Below are 18,104 nucleotides of genomic sequence, written 5' to 3'. Positions count from 1 at the left end.
AGTGCAAAGAAATAGAAGAAAACAACAGAATGGGAAAGACTAGAGATCTCAAGAAAATTAGAGATACCAAGGGAACATTTCATGCAAAGATGGGCTGGATAAAGGACAGAAATGGTATGGACCTCACAGAAGCAGAAGATATTAAGATGAGGTGGCAAGAATACACAGAAGAACTGTACAAAAAAGATCTTCACAACCCAGATAATCACGATGGTGTGATCACTCACCTAGAGCCAGACATCCTGGAATGTGAAGTCAAGTGGGTCTTAGAAAGCATGACTATGAACAAAGCTAGTGGAGGTGATGGAATTCCAGTTGAGCTATTTCAAATCCTGAAAGATGATGCTGTGAAAGTGCTGCACTCAATATGCCAGCACATTTGGAAAACACAGCAGTCCTGGAAAAGGTCCGTTTTCATTCCCATCCCAAAGAAAGGCAATGCCAAAGAATGCTCAAACTACCGCACAATTGCACTCATCTCACACGCTAGTAAAGTAATGCTCAAAATTCTCCAAGCCAGGCTTCAGCAGTATGTGAACCGTGAACTTCCAGATGTTCAAGCTGGTTTTAGAAAAGGCAGAGGAACCAGAGATCAAATTGCCAACATCTGCTGGATCATTGAAAAAGCAAGAGAGTTCCAGAAAAACATCTATTTCTGCTTTCTTGACTATGCCAAAGCATTTGACTGTGTGGATCACAATAAACGGTGGAAAATTCTGAAAGAGATGGGAATACCAGACTACTTGACCTGCACTTGAGAAACCTATATGCAGGTGAGGAGGCAACAGTTAGAACTGGACATGGAACAACAGACTGGTTCCAAATAGGAAAAGGAGTACGTCAAGGCTGTCTATTGTCACCCTGCTTATTTAACTTCTATGCAGAGTACATCATGAGAAACGCTGGGCTGGAAGAAGCACAAGCTGGAATCAAGATTGCTGGGAGAAATATCAATAACCTCAGATATGCAGAGGACACCACCCTTATGGCAGAAAGTGAAGAGGAACTAAAGAGCCTCTTGATGAAAGTGAAAGAGGAGAGTGAAAAAGTTGACTTAAAGCTCAACATTCAGAAAACTAAGATCATGGCATCTGGTCCCAACACTTCATGGGAAATAGATGGGGAAACAATGGACACAGTGTCAGACTTTATTTTGGGGGGCTCTAAAATCACTGCAGATGGTGATTGCAGCCATGAAATTAAAAGACACTTACTCCTTGGAAGGAAAGTTATGACCAACCTAGATAGCCTATTCAAAAGCAGAGACATTACTTTGCCAACTAAGGTCCGTCTAGTCAAGGCTATGGTTTTTCCAGTGGTCATGTATGGATGTGAGAGTTGGACTGTGGAGACAGCTGAGTGCCAAAGAATTGATGCTTTTGAACTGTGGTGTTGGAGAAGACTCTTGAGAGTCCCTTGGACTGCAAGGAGCTCCAACTGGTCCATTCTAAAGGAGATCGATCAGTCCTAGGTGTTCATTGGAAGGACTGATGCTAAAGCTGAAACTTCAATACTTTGGCCACCTCATTCGAAGAGTTGACTCATTGGAAAAGACTCTGATGCTGGGAGGGATTGGGGGCAGGAAGAGAAGGGGACGACAGAGGATGAGATGGCTGGATGGCATCACCGACTCGACGGACATGAGTTTGAGTAAACTCCCTGAGTTAGTGATAGACAGGGAGGCCTGGCATGCTGCAATTCGTGGGGTCGCAAAGAATCGGACATGACTGAGCTACTGAACTGAACTGATTCTTTTGATAATTTTTGGAATGCCAGAGTTTTATTGCTGGGAATGATCAGTACTGAAATAAAAAGTTAAATTTGAAAAAAAAAAAAGTACTGCATGACAGGTAATTTTAACATGAAGAGAAATCAATACTGACAACTTTGAAAGTTTTTCTCTAAGTAGCTATTAAAGCACAGTATTATTTATTGGCATTTAAAGTATTAATAATATTACTAACTTTCCTTGAGCAAATACTATATTCTAACCACCATTTATATGTGCTAACTCATGTAATTTTCCCAGCAAACTCATCCCATTTAACAAATGAGAAGGCTATTAGATAGCTTTCCCAAATTTACATGATTAGTAAATAATGCATCTGTAATTTAAAACCAGAACTTAGCTGATAAATCTAGTTGTTTATTATTAACTAGAGTCAAAATAAAATCAACCCCCCAAAGAAACACCAAGTGTTGAACTACAAAGGAGGCAAACGGGGAAATATTGGGACATCAAATCTGGCTAGAATTTCCTCTTTATTTTCTTTGAATAGAGAAAAGATGGGACCAGTGAGATGATATGGGAACAATAGAAAACTAAGCTCTACCTGTTTCTTTCTAATGTAAGAGCAGCAAGCATGCTTTTCGTCTGTCAGGGGACTCAAATATTTTGCTTTGAGGGTGGTTATCCTTTTTGGAAAACTGGAAGTATCATAGAAGTTTCAGGGTGGCAAAGCTGCTGAGAAGCAAGCTGACATGGGGAAGTTCATTTCATGGAGAGATCTCTGCTCTCCCCTGAGGTTTCTGGGAAGGCTGGCAGCTGGAGCCACAGTTATTATCAACTATACAGCCTCTGAGCCATCCATGTGCATAAGTTGCTGTCCTGATAAAATATTTCTTGCCCAATATCTTCAGAGATTAAAAAGACATCTTTCTGAGTTACATTTAATAGAGATAGAGCTCAGTTTAGGGATGAAAGAGGAGTCATAACTTAAAATTTCACTTCAAACAGATTTTGTTTTCTAATAGGACAATAATAACTTTATTTCATGTCAAATACATACATACATATGCAATAGAACTGACAGGTTACTTGAAGAAATTATTCTACTCTTATTAGGTATAATAATAGTATTGTGGTTATGTTACAGATAAGACTTCTAACATTTTAAAGATACATATTTACTATTAAATGATATCACTGCTGAGATTTGTGTCAAAATATTATGGGAGGGAAGATAGGGAAAAGTATAGATAAAACAAGATTGGCTAGGAGTTCATCACTGTTGAAGTAGAATAATGAGTTCTTAAGTGCTCAAAACACTATACTGTCTACTTCTGTAAATATCTGAGAATTTTTATAACAAAAAGCTTTTTAAAATACAGATTTGTTTATTACAACTGGTTCTGCTGCTGCTGCTGCTGCTGCTAAGTCGCGTCAGTCGTGTCCGACTCTGTGCGACCCCATAGACGGCTGCCCACCAGGTTCCCATCCCTGGGATTCTCCAGGCACGAACACTGGAGTGGGCTGCCATTTCCTTCTCCAATGCATGAAAGGGAAAAGTGAAAGTGAAGTCGCTCAGTCGTGTCCGACTCTCCGCGACCCCATGGACTGCAGCCTTCCAGGCTCCGCCGTCCATGGGATTTTCCAGGCAAGAGTACTGGAGTGGGGGGCCACTGCCTTCTCCACAACTGGTTATAAGTGATATCAAAGAAACCTCAAATCACACTCCAAAAAACAGTACTTGTGGAGGAAAGATGGGGTAGAGACCACTTAGAACCACTCAACTTTGAAACCAGAGAGCCAAGAGAAACAGTAACAATCCTATTAAAAATTAGGCAACACAATTTTTTAACATTAATATGTAAGAGAGAAAGAACTATGAAGTAAACATATTTCTTACCTTTAAAATAATGAAATTTGTTGACAGGGCTGTAAGCGCAGGTTGAGGCGGCTCCGCGTGAGGCGATCGAAAACTGCACAGAAACAGAGAGAACTGGGCTACTGAGCCTGCTTTTGCAAGATGGCGCCCCCGCCGACACCCGCGCGAAGGAGAGGAGCGAGGTGAACCGTCCCTCTTTCCTCCCGTCGTGAACAGCGCTGTACTCCTGTGAAGCTTGCTGCGCCGTTGCTGCACCTTACACCTGACTTTTGTTACCTAGTAGGGAAAGCACTGACATATTGGACGAGATTGTGCATGAACCAAGGCAATTTATGTGAAGCTCTAACTTTACTCCCCAGTGTAACTATCAGCATTAGAATCTGTCATACATAGAACATAGTGTTAACTTACAGGAATATTGTAAAATTTCTAATTTAATGTATTACCCTTAGACTCACCTCTTTCCTCAGTAACTATTTTCTGGTCCAATCGATTTCTAATGTATTTTAAAATATGTTCATATGAAAATTAAAGTTCTAAGAGTATCAAAAGATACTGAGAGTAAAAGTCTCTTTTTCCTGGGTCCCCTAATTTCTACCTAGTTTCACTCCCCAAAGAAAATCACTTTTAATTATTTATTAGTTCTACATAAATGCTCAGTGATTCGTCAACTTTAAACAGGTATTACAGATTCCTTGATGTGAAAGATGAAGATGTTTATCCACCTTTGTTCCCTCCTCCTCCCAATTTTTCATGATAATACCAATGTATACTCTTTTTTTCAAGCCAGCCTGGCAGCCCACAGTTTTTCTACTTCTTTCATTAGTCATACAGTATTCATATTTTTAAATGACAGAGATATTTCTTGATCCATCTTTGACTCCCAGTTGTAAAGTAAGACAACTCAATTTGCTTCCCTCCGCTATTCAGCTTGTTATCTAAAACTCCTCCATTGTCAAGGCTTTTATGAGATTTACAGTCTAATACAGTAAATCAGTTTTTCAGAAGTTTGTCCATAGCTTGTTTCCAGCCCATGTTCAAAATATCACAGCCCTTTTCTTCTGGCATCTCTTTATTTTTAATTTCAGCATTTAAATTTATAAATACTATTTCAAAATTTAAAACAATTTCATAAAGATGATACCTACTCCTATTCTGAGAGTACTAATTAAAAATGGGTAAAGTGGCACCTAGAATCATTTCTTCTGTGTCATCAACTTGGTCTTTATTTGTATTCCTCATTTCCCCCAAACAATTAGAATTCCTCTTATATTTTCAATTTTACAACTGGGGAACCAGGTAGATCAATATAAGTAGTTGGCATATGTTCCTCTATAGGGGCCAACACTCAGAAGGTTTTTCTGTAAAATTTGCCAGTTCTAAGTGCTTTGTGTGAGGGCAGATGTGTCCTTTAAATGCCTTTAATTTAGGTGTCTAGACTGAGAGCCAGGCCGAATGCTCCTAAACGCTAAATGTCATTTTCCATACATCTCTCATCCCAAGCTCTCTCACACAGGTTATTTGACAGAATATTACCCAGATTCAGCGAAGGGATAAACCAGCCACCATTTCCATGATAGGCAGAGGTTGATTTGTTCTCTTCACAGCTTTCAGTTATTCTCTGATTTCTGATCTACCTCCCATTCCTGTTTTTTCACAAGTGCGGGGGGGTGGGGGGCAAACTTCTCCCACTCTACCACCTACACTGTAGCCTTTCCTGTGTTCTGGGCTGCATCTTTTTTGATCTGATTTATCTCATTATGATTCTACCTACTTTCCATCAGAAACTTGTCAAAATCTCACATCTTCTGATGTCTTTTTCTCACTTTATTAGCGTTGTCATGAATTTATTCACTCTCATTCTGGAAGGCAAATGTGGTCATCTGTCAGATCCAAAAGCTGACAGCATTTACTCTATCTTCCAAGTACTCCAGTGAAACTGAATTAGGATCATGGTTACTAGGTGTTGGGCTGTACCCCAAGGGCCTGCAAGTCTTGGAGCTGCCCTGACTTGAGACTGAAGAAAGAACCTAGAGAGCAACAGAGACATCATCACTGGTTTATTGAACAGGGGTTCTGGAGCAACACCCCACGTGCAGCAGCCAGCGGGCAGGACAGGACAGCAGTCTTTGCTAGGAGGCTACTGTTTATAGCGGGAATTGACATCAGTTGGGCTTATCAGTTAGCAGGGACTAATTAAGTCCTGTAATTAAGAGGATTAGAGAGTCATGTGAGTGAAGCAGGCACAGGTTGAGCAGAGAATGTACAGAGAGCAAGAAAACAGCCATCTTAAATAGAGAAACAAGTCTGCGGTTATCTACACATAAGAGATAGTGGTGGGAAAACTGAATTTGACCTTGAAATTAGCAGAAGTTATCAGCTGTTGGCAGGGACAAGGTCTAAGTTATGAGCGTAGCTGTAAATGACTGAGATGGGATGAAGGACAAGAGCATCAGGAGAGACAAAGTTAAGGAATGAGGCAATGAGAAATAAAGAGGATGCCTACCTCCTCCTCCTTCAGCTCAGAGTACAAAGGCTGTGGGACAGAAGAGTCACCTTTTTAATCAGTTTCACGGAAGAGGTATCATCAACAGAAAGCCTAGTTTCAGTTAGAAAGCAAGAGAACATTTACAGAGGGGGCTGATGATACAGGGGATGTTTTTGATGATTCACCTCAGGTTCTACAGAGCACAGAGAAGGGACTCCAGGAAGAGGGGAAGGATGGGACACAGGATAAAAAGAAGAAAGAGATCTCAGAGACTTACAGCAATTAGTACGGAGACGTACTGAGAAACCCAAAAAGATATCATTATTCCTTTTTATTACTTAGCCTTAAAAAAGAATGAAATTCTGCCTTTGCAACAACTTGAATGGATATAGAGTATATTATATTTAGTGAAAAAAGTCAGACAGAAAAAGACAATTGCTGTATATAATCACTCATGTGGAAAGTCAGAAATAAAACAAACAAATGACTATAAGAAAATAGAAACAGACTCACAGATCTAGAGAACAAACTAGTGGTTACCAGTGGGGAAGGGGGAGGGGAGAAATAGGGGTAGGGGATTAAGAGAACCAAACTACTATGTATAAAATAAATAAGCAAAAAGAATATATCATATAGCCCAGGGACCTATAGCCATTATTTTGTAATAATTTTAAATGGAATATAATTTATAAAAATGTCGAATCACTATGCTGTACACCTGAAACTAATATTGTAAATCAATTCTATGTCAATTAAAGAAAGATATCTGTTATTTCTCTTTCCTTTTTACTGTTGTACATGTTGTTCTATCTGGCTGCATAACTCTGGTACCAGCAGGAGGGAAACATGATACTTTGTTATTAAACACCCACATAAATTGCAAAAAAAAATAAGCAAACTTTCCACTGAGCTTCCAGTTTACATAAGGTCCACCCCAACTTAACAGGAAGGGATTCTTCAGTCTCAAGTTTTAAAGCCACTTCAAGTGGCAGCCCCTCCTATGGCCCCTTCCCTTTCCCAACACTCTCTTCTCCTCCATCTGGGTCCTCCCTGTTGTTTATTTCCCTCCAGGTGGCACTAGTGGGAAAGAATCCTCCTGCCAATGCAGGAGACACAAGAGACGTGGGTTCAATCCCTGAGTCAGGAAGATCCCCCGGAGTAGGAACTGGCAACCCACTCCAGTATTCTTGCCTGGAAAATTTCATGGACAAAACAGCCTGATGGGCTACAGTCCATGGAGTCAAAAGGAGTCAGACACAACTGAGCACAAGTGAGGGCAGTTATAGGAGGAGCTTTAGTAATATAATCAGACTTTTTCTACTACCCAAAATCACCTTTTGTCTTAATCATTTGGGGCTACTAAAACAAAATACCATAGACCAAATGGCATGTAAGCAATAGAAATTTATTTCTCACATTTCTGGAGCCCGAGAAGTCCAAGATCAATGTGCCAGAGATTTGGTGTCTAGTGAGAGCTTGCCTTCTGGTTCATAGACACCTTTTTGCTACAACCTCACAGTGGAAAGGGTGAGGGAACTCTGCGGTGTCTTTCATAAAGGCACTCATCCTGAGAGCAGAGCCCTTATGACCTGATCACCTCCCAAACGCCCTGCCTCCAAACGCCATCACATTGCCGTATATGATTTCAAAGTAAGAATTTTGGAGGGACGTAAATGTTCAGTCTACAGAGAAGAGCCTTCCTCTTTGACATTCTCTCTTAAATTTTATTATGATGCTACAAGACTCTGTCTCTGTTATTGAGTTGCCACAAAAATGCCCTTTTATTTTCCTGGCTTTGGGATGTGCCAGATTCCAGGAAGGGAAGAAAACAAAATCTTCCTTCCTATACTGGTAGGTTCTTAGTCCTTGCCTCACCTAATTAACTCAGGCACCACATCTTCCAGTAGCACCCTGTTTGCATCACCATCATACCATTTTATAATCTTGCAATTACATGTTTATATTAACCTTTTCATTAGATTAGAAATTACTTCATGGCAGGGATCACCTCTTAGGTGTATTGATATACCACAATGCTTAGATATATAGATGCTTAATAAAATTTTTGTTCAATAGATGAAAACTTAGTTCATTTTCTTAGAAGCCTAAATCCAGTTGTGGGGTGATGGTGGCAGTAATTGAATTTAACGTCAAGTCCTTTAAAATGATACTGAGGTGTGTGCTGAAAAAAAAGGTAATACTCTGATTAAGATCAAAACTTTTTTTCCCCAAGAACTATATTAGTGAAACAGACTGGGACCTGGGACACTTTTCTGCAATCCTTGCACCTGGACAAACATCTCCTCAAGCAGTAGAATACAAAGAAACTACAAAGGATTAAAATAACTGCATGCAAATTATGAGCAACAAGATACCAAAAGGCCAGCACTCAGCTGCCACTTGTGAGGAGCCAGGAGCAAAAGCAGAGTACTCTGCACACAGCACCGCCAAGCCATGCCTCTGGCCCACTCACCAATCCATCCCCATCCTCACCCCATTTAAGGAAACAACTTGCCCCTGATGATCGCATTAACAAGGGAAACTGCCATGTGTTTTTGCTTCCTTGTGAAGCCCTGCCTGAACTTCTCCTCTGGTCTCTTATCAATTTCTATTGATTAAAAAGTCTAAGAACTCAGGTTATTAACCACATGAAGATGAGGTTAGTGCTGTATAACTGTTCTACAAGGAAGAATTTGGTTAGGGGAGAAATCTTGAGGCCCTTTATTTCCTGAAAGAAAACTGGAATAACTATTTTTATCATCCTACTTTATGGCATCTCTGTCATTCTCTCAGGTCTTTGTTACCTTTTACAAGAAAACAGCAATCATACTGAGTCTTATCTGTACTATCCCTTCTGAGAGTGAGGGAAAAGTTTCCTTAGGAGAAAAGCTGAGACAGCTGGATGACAATGATCTGTAAATAAAAGAGGCTGATAATAAATGCAGCTCTCCCAGAATAATGTTACAGATTAACACTTGGACTGCAAGCAGGTCAAATCAGTCAATCCTAAAGGAAATCAGTCCTGAATATTCATTGGAAGGACTGATGCTGAAGCTGAAGCTCCAGTACTTTGGCCACCAGATGCAAAGAACTGACTCATTGGAAAAGACCCTGATGCTGGGAAAGGAGAAGGGGATAACAGAGGATGAGATGGTGGGATGGCATTGCCGATCCGATGGACATGAATTTGAGCAAGCTTCAGGAGTTGGTGATGGACAGGGAAGCCTGGTGTGCTGCAGTCCATGGGGTCAGAAAGAATCTGACATGACCGAGTGACTGAACTGAACTGAACTCTTGAACTATCAGTGAATTTTGTAGGAGGCCTTATATTATACACTTGCTTGACTGCTTTCCCATTAAATTAGGAGTTCTACCAGGATAGGAATCAGCTCTTAGAAGTCTCAAGATCATCAGTGCAGATAACAGTGTTTGGTTACATGTGAAAGTGAGAGTGAAAGTTGCTCAGTCGTGTCTGATTCTTTGCCACCCCATGGACTATACAGTCCATGGAATTCTCTAGGCCAGAATACTGGAGTGGGTAGTCTTTCCCTTCTCCAGGGGCTCTTAGGGATCGAACCCAGGTCTCCCGTATTGCAGGTGACTTCTTTACCAGCTGAGTCAGAAGGGAAGCCCAAGAATACTGGAGTGGGTAGCCTATCCCTTCTCCAGCAGGATCTTCCTAACCCAGGGATCGAACCAGGGTCTCCTGCATTGCAGGTGGATTCTTTACCAGCTGAGGCACCAAATGAGGGAAGCTTGTTTACATAGGTGCTCAATAAACTTTCATTGAATGGATGAAAAACAAATTCATTTCCTTAGAGGCCTAAAACTAGTTGTGGGATGATGGTGTTAGTAACTGGATTTGATGAAACTAAATTTGTTGAAGTTCCCAAAGGGTTTCATCTTTGTGGTGGGATTGCTCTGGGTTATGGCCCTCTTAAGATTTCTTTTTTTCCCTAAAATGAATCTTTCTACAGTGTTCACTATACTCCCACTTGAATACACATTGGGGTGTGTGTTTGTGAAATATCTTCCCACACTATTATGTGGCACAAGAAATGTATGAGAAATTGTTTCTGTCCCTGTAAAACTGGTAATCCATTTGAGAAATAAAATGGAGACTAACACAAGAAAGCATTAAATGAAATACATGAGGCCAGGCCTTTCATTTAAAATGCTTTCCATAAAGACCTCACAGCTTTGCAGAAGAGCGGACTGATCGGTCACTGGTGCCCCGTGATTAATGGGATGTGCAAAAATGCTCTGGCCCCCACTCCGGGGCATGAAGCACCTCCCTTAGTATTTGATTCATTAAACTATCAGTGACACTCAGGGATATTCTTTAAAAATATCGATATCTCTAGGATAAGTCACTTAAAGGCCTGTATTCAATCTGGCTAAATTGCCTATCAGATTTCTTCCAGCTGAGCGAGCCAGGTAGGGCATCACAGACAAGTGAAGTTGTGATGGGAGAAACAAGGAGGGTGCTCTCTAGGCAAGAGGCCTTGTGGACAAAGGGCAGCCCTAAGTGAACCATCACACTGAGGGATCCTGAACAAAAAGGGCTTTGAGGTCCAGAACAAATTGCGGTGTAAGGAAGGAAGCTGGCAAAGAGAAAGTGAATGGGGATAGGATGAATGTTTCCTAGCCCACAGATTTACCCAAAGCTCTATGCTCACCTAGCTTTAACTTTCCCCTGGGCTCTGTGTGCAGACCTGTAAGGACTCAAGCTCCCTGTGATCACTTCTCCTGTTTAGCATTGTACTTTAGACCGATGTCTGTTTTATTAATGCAGCTGGGACACTTATTCTCAGTGCTTTTTTTTCTTCTTCTGATTTTAGTTACAACCACAGACCTGTGATGGATTTGGGACTCTTCTCCATTGCTCTTTCCATGATTATGTTTTTCACCTTATTAAATCTTCTTCTGCACAAATTGCATTTAGTGCTTTCCTGCTACTGTGGTTGCTGTAACCTCTGTCCAAGCTGCTTCCTCTCATGGCTTCACAGGTGGTGCCTGGGAGCTGCAGCCCCAGGAGTGAGGGGTAGGTGAGGGGGCCTGTGTGTGGGGCACACCCACAGAGAAAATGCCTGCTGGCCCTACTTCTGGCCCTGGGCTTGCAGACCCCTGTCTGCTCACACCTCCCACCTGGGTTAAGGGCTCAGTTGTGCCTGACTCTTTGCAACTCCATGGACTCTAGCCCACCAGGCTCCTCTGTCCATGGATGTTTCCACCAAGAATACTGGAGTGGGTTGCCATTTTCTATTCCAAGGGATCTTCCTAACCCAGGGATCAAACCTGCATCTCTTGTGTCTCCTGCACTGGCAGGTGGATTCTTTACCACTGTGCCATGTGGGAAGCCACACACCGTAATCACAGAGTCAATGTTTGCTACCATGATTACCTCTGTGACTACTTCAACCAATCATTCAATCGACCAGTGCTAGTTAAGAAACTACTTTGTGCCCACCAATGGGCTGGAAATAAAACCCTCCACTAAAATGAAAAATGATAATGAGAAAATAATGACTTTCATTTATGACAGCTTATTTTGTGGCAGCCACTGTGCTACAGAGTTTTAGTGACTTAGGTTATCTTTTTCACTCTTCGGAACCAGTAAGGAAGGAGGGGGTGAGGAATGCATTCTTAGCATCTCCGAGTCACAGAGGCTCTACATAAAGCCCACCTTTTCTCCTCCTTCACTGCTGTCTGCCCTAGAGCTGGGAGCACTCCATTTCAGCCAACCTGATCGCCCTGCCAATGCCATTCTCTCCATCCAGCACAGCAAGATAACGTAGCTCTCCTTCGTTAACTCTTGGACTCTTGCACCAGCCTGCTTTCCTGTCCCCCCTTACCTCTCCCATCTAATAAATCTAGACATGGCCTTTCATTTCACTTCTGAGAAGCCATTTCCTGTCATCTCATCAAAGACTACCTCTTTCCCACTGGCTGTCTCTAGTGAGGAGCAGAAAGCAAACATCTAACCCTCCTTGTCAGCAGAATCAGGAAACTGCTTCTCCAGCCACACCTGAAGTCCCTGGCTTGCCCGGAGCAAGTCCCTCCACGTTTTGCCGTTTTGAGTGTCACTGTTTTGGTGACTAGGGTTTTAACACCAACATTCTCGTCTAGCTTTGAGATAGGAAAAAGATGAAAATAAATATGTTTTCACATTTTAAGGTAGAAAACCCAGACTGCGGTTTCCCTGGCAGTGTTATGCCATTCATAACGTCAAGTCATTCAGCCCTAGAGGCTGCAATTTTCCTTATTTGCTAACCTACTGTTAAAAAAATTTTTTTAACTGATTTCCTTAGTAGCATTTGATTTTGATTTTACTGAAACTTATGTGGTTAAAAACATTCTTATACTAATAGCTATGTGACCTTTAAGGTATTTGGCAGGGAAAAAAATCTCATAAGAGTAGAACGTCGTTCCCAACTCAATCTGTCCTCACCTCGAGATTTTTAAAACAATCCTTTCCCTGACTAAGCCTTGGAATCTTCTCCTAACCCCTCTTTACTCCTCTTCCCACCTCAAGAGGGACTGTGGGTTACCGTCCCATCATGAAAATGGTCGTCACTGGTCAACAAATATTTCTCTAGATTTCAGACCTGAACTGGCTTTCTTTGAGTCACCCTGTCTGAGCTCTTGGGCAATGGGGCTGAAACAGCAGCCCCACAGCAGCAGCAACCACAGACTTACCTTTAAAACCTGAAAAACTGCAGGTAAACAGAATTCAATGAGACAGTTCATTTTTCTCTGATACACATATAGGCTAAAAATCTTACAAGTTGATGTACTTGGAAAAATGCCAAATCCAAGGTGTTAAGACTACTGTCTGAGAGTTGTATGGATATTTTGGGCGTTTGTGGTTTTTCAGTCATTCATGGTGTTTCTTCTTTGTTGCTGCCTCCTCTGAGTTGATGTTTTCTGATTTTCTGATTCACCTGTAGCAGTCTTAAGTCAGGAATTAAAATAGAAAAAGAACTCAGAGAAACAATTATTGGGCTTAAATACATTATGATAAGCAGCATTCACTGTTGTTATTCTGTAAATTGATCAAAGTCATATTGTCCTGTTGTATTGGATTGGCCTATAACATGTTACAGAAATACCCACACAAACTTTTTGGCAACACAGTATATAGACAGGGGTACACTTGCAGACTGATATGGCCTCTTCATTTATGTCCAATTCAACCCCAGTGTGTTAGCCCAAATAAACTGATGATGGGGATTTCCTGACTCCTGAGCCAAAGTTTCCAACATGTCATTTTCCAATTATGCAGCATTTTCTACTCTGGTCATGGTTCTTCAACTTAGTGATAAAAACAAGAATAGCTAAGAGCTAACCACCCAAGATATCTGGCATCCCCCAGCTAACACAGTATCCGTTATTCATGTTCATGATTCTTATTGCCCTGATGTTTTCAGTGCCCTGTACCTCAGTATATGTTGGTGCATAGTACTGTCAATAAACAACAACAAAAAAACTAAACGGAAAATATTTGTAATTGTCTTGCCAAACACATTGGAGGATTAATCATATATTATTGATTCAAAACAAGAGAAAGGCAAGGATGCAAATCATGGCTTCATACATGCAGAGATCTTTAGAATTCAATTAGGTCAATGGTCCTGGATCTAAATGAGTGATACCCACCTCCCTCCACTAAAGTAACTTTGGAAATGTAAAGGGCAACTCTGATTATCACAATGATTCCAGAGATTCCACTGGAATTTCACAGGTAGAGTGGCCTAGGGTGTTAGAAGTCTTGTAATGCATGAGACAATTCTGTGCAATGAATTGCCCTGTGTCTCGTGTAACTCACATACATTACTTTTCTTAATTTATGTAGTGACTTTACAGATACTCTTTTATTTCCATCAGACAAGCTTTTCTGGAGGCTAATTGAAAGGCACGGTGTGTGTGTGTGTGTGTGAAAGTCAGTCAGTCATGTCTGATTCTTTGCAACCCTGTGGCCTATATAGTTCATGGAATTCTCTAGGCCAGAATACTGGAGTGGGTAGCCTTTCCCTTCCCTCCTAATTGCTTGAAGCTCTTTATCCTTAAACTTCACCATTCTGTTTGACTCATCCAAACAATACTCTTCTTTCAGTTCCTTCGGTTTGCTCACATCCCTGAGAGGCATATGAAGACCCTCCCCAGAGACCTTCATTAAAACATCAAAGATGATTCACCAACTACAGCCATCATGGAGAACAGTGTAGAGGTTCTTCAGAAAGCTGAAAAGAAAGCTACCAAGTGCTCCAGCAATCTCACTCCTGGGCATGTACCCGGAGAAAATCATGGTCCAAAAGGATACATGTACCTCAGTGTTCACTGCAGCACTGTTTACAATAGCTAAGACATGGAAGCAGCCCAAATGTCCAGCGACAGAGGAATGGATAAGATGTGGTAAATATATGCAGTGGACTATTACTCGGCCATTAAAAAGAATGAAATAATGCCATTTGCAGCAACGTGGATGGACCAAAGACTGCCAATACTAAGTGAAGTAAATCAGACAGAGAAGGGGAAATGTTGTATAAACATCCCTTATATGTGGAATCCACAAAGAAGTGATGCAGATGAACCTATCTACAAAGCAGGAACAGACCCACAGACTTAGAGAATGAACTTACGGTTACAGGGGATGGGAGGGAGAGTAGCGGGAAGGGATAGTTAGAGAGTTTGGGATTAACATGTTCACGCTACTATATTTAAAATGGATGGTCTTCCCTCGTAGTTCAGTGGTTAAGAATCCACCTTGCAGTGTAAGGGACAGCAATTTGACCCCTGGTCCTGGAAGATCGCACATGCCTCAGAGCAACTAAGCCCTTGGGCTACAATTGTTAAGCCAGTGCTCTAGAGCCCACAAGCCAGTTTCTGAACCCACATACAACTATTGAAACTCGCCCACCTAGAGCCTGTGCTCCACTACAAGAGAAGTAACCACAATGAGAAGCCCACACTGCTCTCTGCGATTAGAGAGCAGAGAGCATGTGCAGCAACAAAGACCCACCACAGCCGAATAAATAAGTCTTAAAAAATAAATGAATAAAATGGATGACCTACAAGGTCCTCCTTTATAGCAGAGGGAACCCTGCTCAATTTTAGGTGGCACCCTGGATGGGAAGGGAGTTTGGGGAGAATGGATACGTGTGTATGTATGGCTGAGTCCCTTTGCTGTCCACCTTAAACTATCCTAGCATAGTTAAATCAGCTAACTCCAACATAAAATTAAAAGCTTTAAAAAAAAAAATGATTCATCACTTAAGGTAGTGAGAAATCATTTGAAATACCAGAAAGCTCCTAGAAAGGCTCAAAGATTAATTACTCAAATTATTTTTTAAAGATTTGTAAAATTGAGATGTATCTGACATATTATTTTCAAATGGAGAGAAACAGCCTTGGTAAAATCTGATAAAATTCCTTGAAAGTTCGCATGACGCTCACAATTGTGGTAAGGTGATTTTGAGCCATTACCCTATTGGGATCCACTGACTATACTTTGTGAGGCTTCAGGAGCATTCTTTGTACTTCTCACTTGCTTTTAAATCACAGAGTAAAATCTTGTGAGACACAGAAGATTCATTTATCTTTCCCCATCAATTTAAAACATTTCTGTTTCCTCTACTGCAATTATATGTGAGCAAATAGGCTATACCTTAGTAGGATCTCTTTTCTTTAAGAATGGTAGGATTTAAGCATTCCATTAAGCAATAGACCTGAAGGTAAGTTGTTTTCATGAGAGCATATTATTAGGACAAATACTGAGTTCTATTTACTTTAACCAGGAAATAACCGTGGTGTTTGAATGGCTTATAATGGAAAAATATTTCCATTTCCCAGGTTTTTGAAAATAGCACGGTGTCAGGATGTTTTAATTAACCCCCATGGCCAAGTGCAAGTGTTGCAAAACTACATAAGCTTGAAAAAGAGAGATCAAAATGAATCTGTTCACCCCAATGGGTCTAAATGATTGAACATTGTAACTGAACTGAGCAATGAATTATCAACAATTAGAAATTTTCCATTGAATTGACTGGTCCTCTTCTCACCTTCCCATGAGGTGTGAATTGGACTAGTCACCTTTACCTTAGAGACAAACTGCTTTTCCCTTGAATCAGCTTACTTCACTTCCCCACGTTTGAAGTCTAGCCTGCTGAGACGTCTTTGTATGTTTTATGCCGCTTGCTCTTCAAAGCTAAGCATAACTTTAACTTCACCAATCTGTATAAGGTAGGACCACCCACACAACCACGCAGCACGACCTGCTCTCTTATATTTGTTTAGCATTTTTTAAGTTTCCATAATACACAATATTGACTCATTTTTCCTGAACCTGAAGGCCTACACTATAGATCATATATGCACTAGTTCTCTTATTAGCTCACCAACAGATGCCTTAATTTTCAGAAAGATTTCCAGTTGTCTAGGTGAAGTCCTCAGAACACCTGAGCAGCAAAGAGGATTAGCATATTTGGAAAGACTCTAAAGTAATATGCTTGGATGCTGAGGTAGCCCAACCCAGTGAATATGCTAATAACCAGTACTTCCTAGAGAGCAGGAAACTCACCCTCATAAAGCTAAGGACATGCAAATAATAACGATGTGCTTGAGCATCTGCTGGTGGGTGTCCCCAAGCAGTATGGATGCCAAGAAACACTTATAAATTGCTGTTGGATTCTATCAAAAACGTACTCCAGCCCACAGAAGCTTCTTCTAGACATAAGAATGGTCAAATTTCTACCCATAATTTTGCTACTGTGACTATTCTTTTTTTTTCTATCTGCGCCAATAAAAGTTTTGATGTACCCATAGCAGTATGTGAAAGTTACATGAACATGCAGAGATAATTTTTTATTCTTCATTCATCATTAATATTATTTTTATCATGGTTAAAGAGCAAGTGCTTTATTCCTATTCTTGCATGCTTGCATTTTTTTGTACTATTTTCAACTGCCACTGTGATAATAAATAAGAAGAATATTCTTCCTCCCAGGAATGAATTATGTTAGCATGTCTCACATTTACACAGAAATTTGCAATTGAAAATCACCGTGTGTCATTTGATCCTCCCAATACCTTTTGAGTTAGTCAAGGTCACATGACGGATAGCGACAGTGTCAGGTCTTCAAAAATACTTTCCAAGTCGTGTCCCACTCTTTGTGACCCCATGGACTGTAGCCCGCCAGGCTCCTCCATCCATGGGATTTCCCAGGCAAGAATACTGAAGTAAGTTGCCATCTCCTTCTCCAAGGGGTCCTTCTGGATCAGGGATTGAAGCCACGTCTCCTGCATGGGCAGGCAGATTATTTACCACTCTGCCACCAGGGAAGTCCAAGAAGAACCATCACCTCAGTAAAACAGAGTTTTTAATCCCAACATGGCCATTGATTTTTCTAGGTATAAGAATGATCAAATTCCTATCCATAATTTTGCTTGCTCTTTCTATTCTTCTAGAAGGAAAATAATTCTTCAGATCAAGAAAATATAAGAGAACTCATTGTGGTGAAAAAGTTAATAACAGTAATTTGTTGATTTATTCAATAAAAATAGCATTAATAATAATAGCTACTCTTGACAAAGCATTTTCTGTCTTCCAACATTTTACATTTTAAAAAAAATGTAATCCTCACAATGACTTTATAGTTCCCATCTTACAGATGAAAGCAAAGAGGCTTGAAAATAGTCAATAACATTCCCAAAGTTTTACAATTAATAAAAATCTAGGTCTAATTGAATCTTGAAAAAGAGTTCTTTTTTGTGATACTCTTTTGAAGGTTTATTTGTGTACAAGCATGAGACCATAAACAAAAATCCCCAAATAAACAAGTTGACTCAAGAAGACAATAGATCATTATTACTCTTCGGGCTCTACTGAAAAAGAGTTCTTAACCCTAGCACATGTTCACTGGTTACTCATTAGTATTATTTTACACCAGCCTATTACACATCCCCAGGGGGTGGCCGTACCCAGGATGTCAATGGTTCTCTGATGTGGC

The sequence above is a fragment of the Budorcas taxicolor genome, chromosome 5, assembly GCF_023091745.1.
Source record: "Budorcas taxicolor isolate Tak-1 chromosome 5, Takin1.1, whole genome shotgun sequence".
Taxonomy (NCBI): Eukaryota; Metazoa; Chordata; class Mammalia; order Artiodactyla; family Bovidae; genus Budorcas; species Budorcas taxicolor.
The sequence above is the reverse complement of the archived record's forward strand: the minus strand, read 5'-3'. Positions refer to the sequence as shown.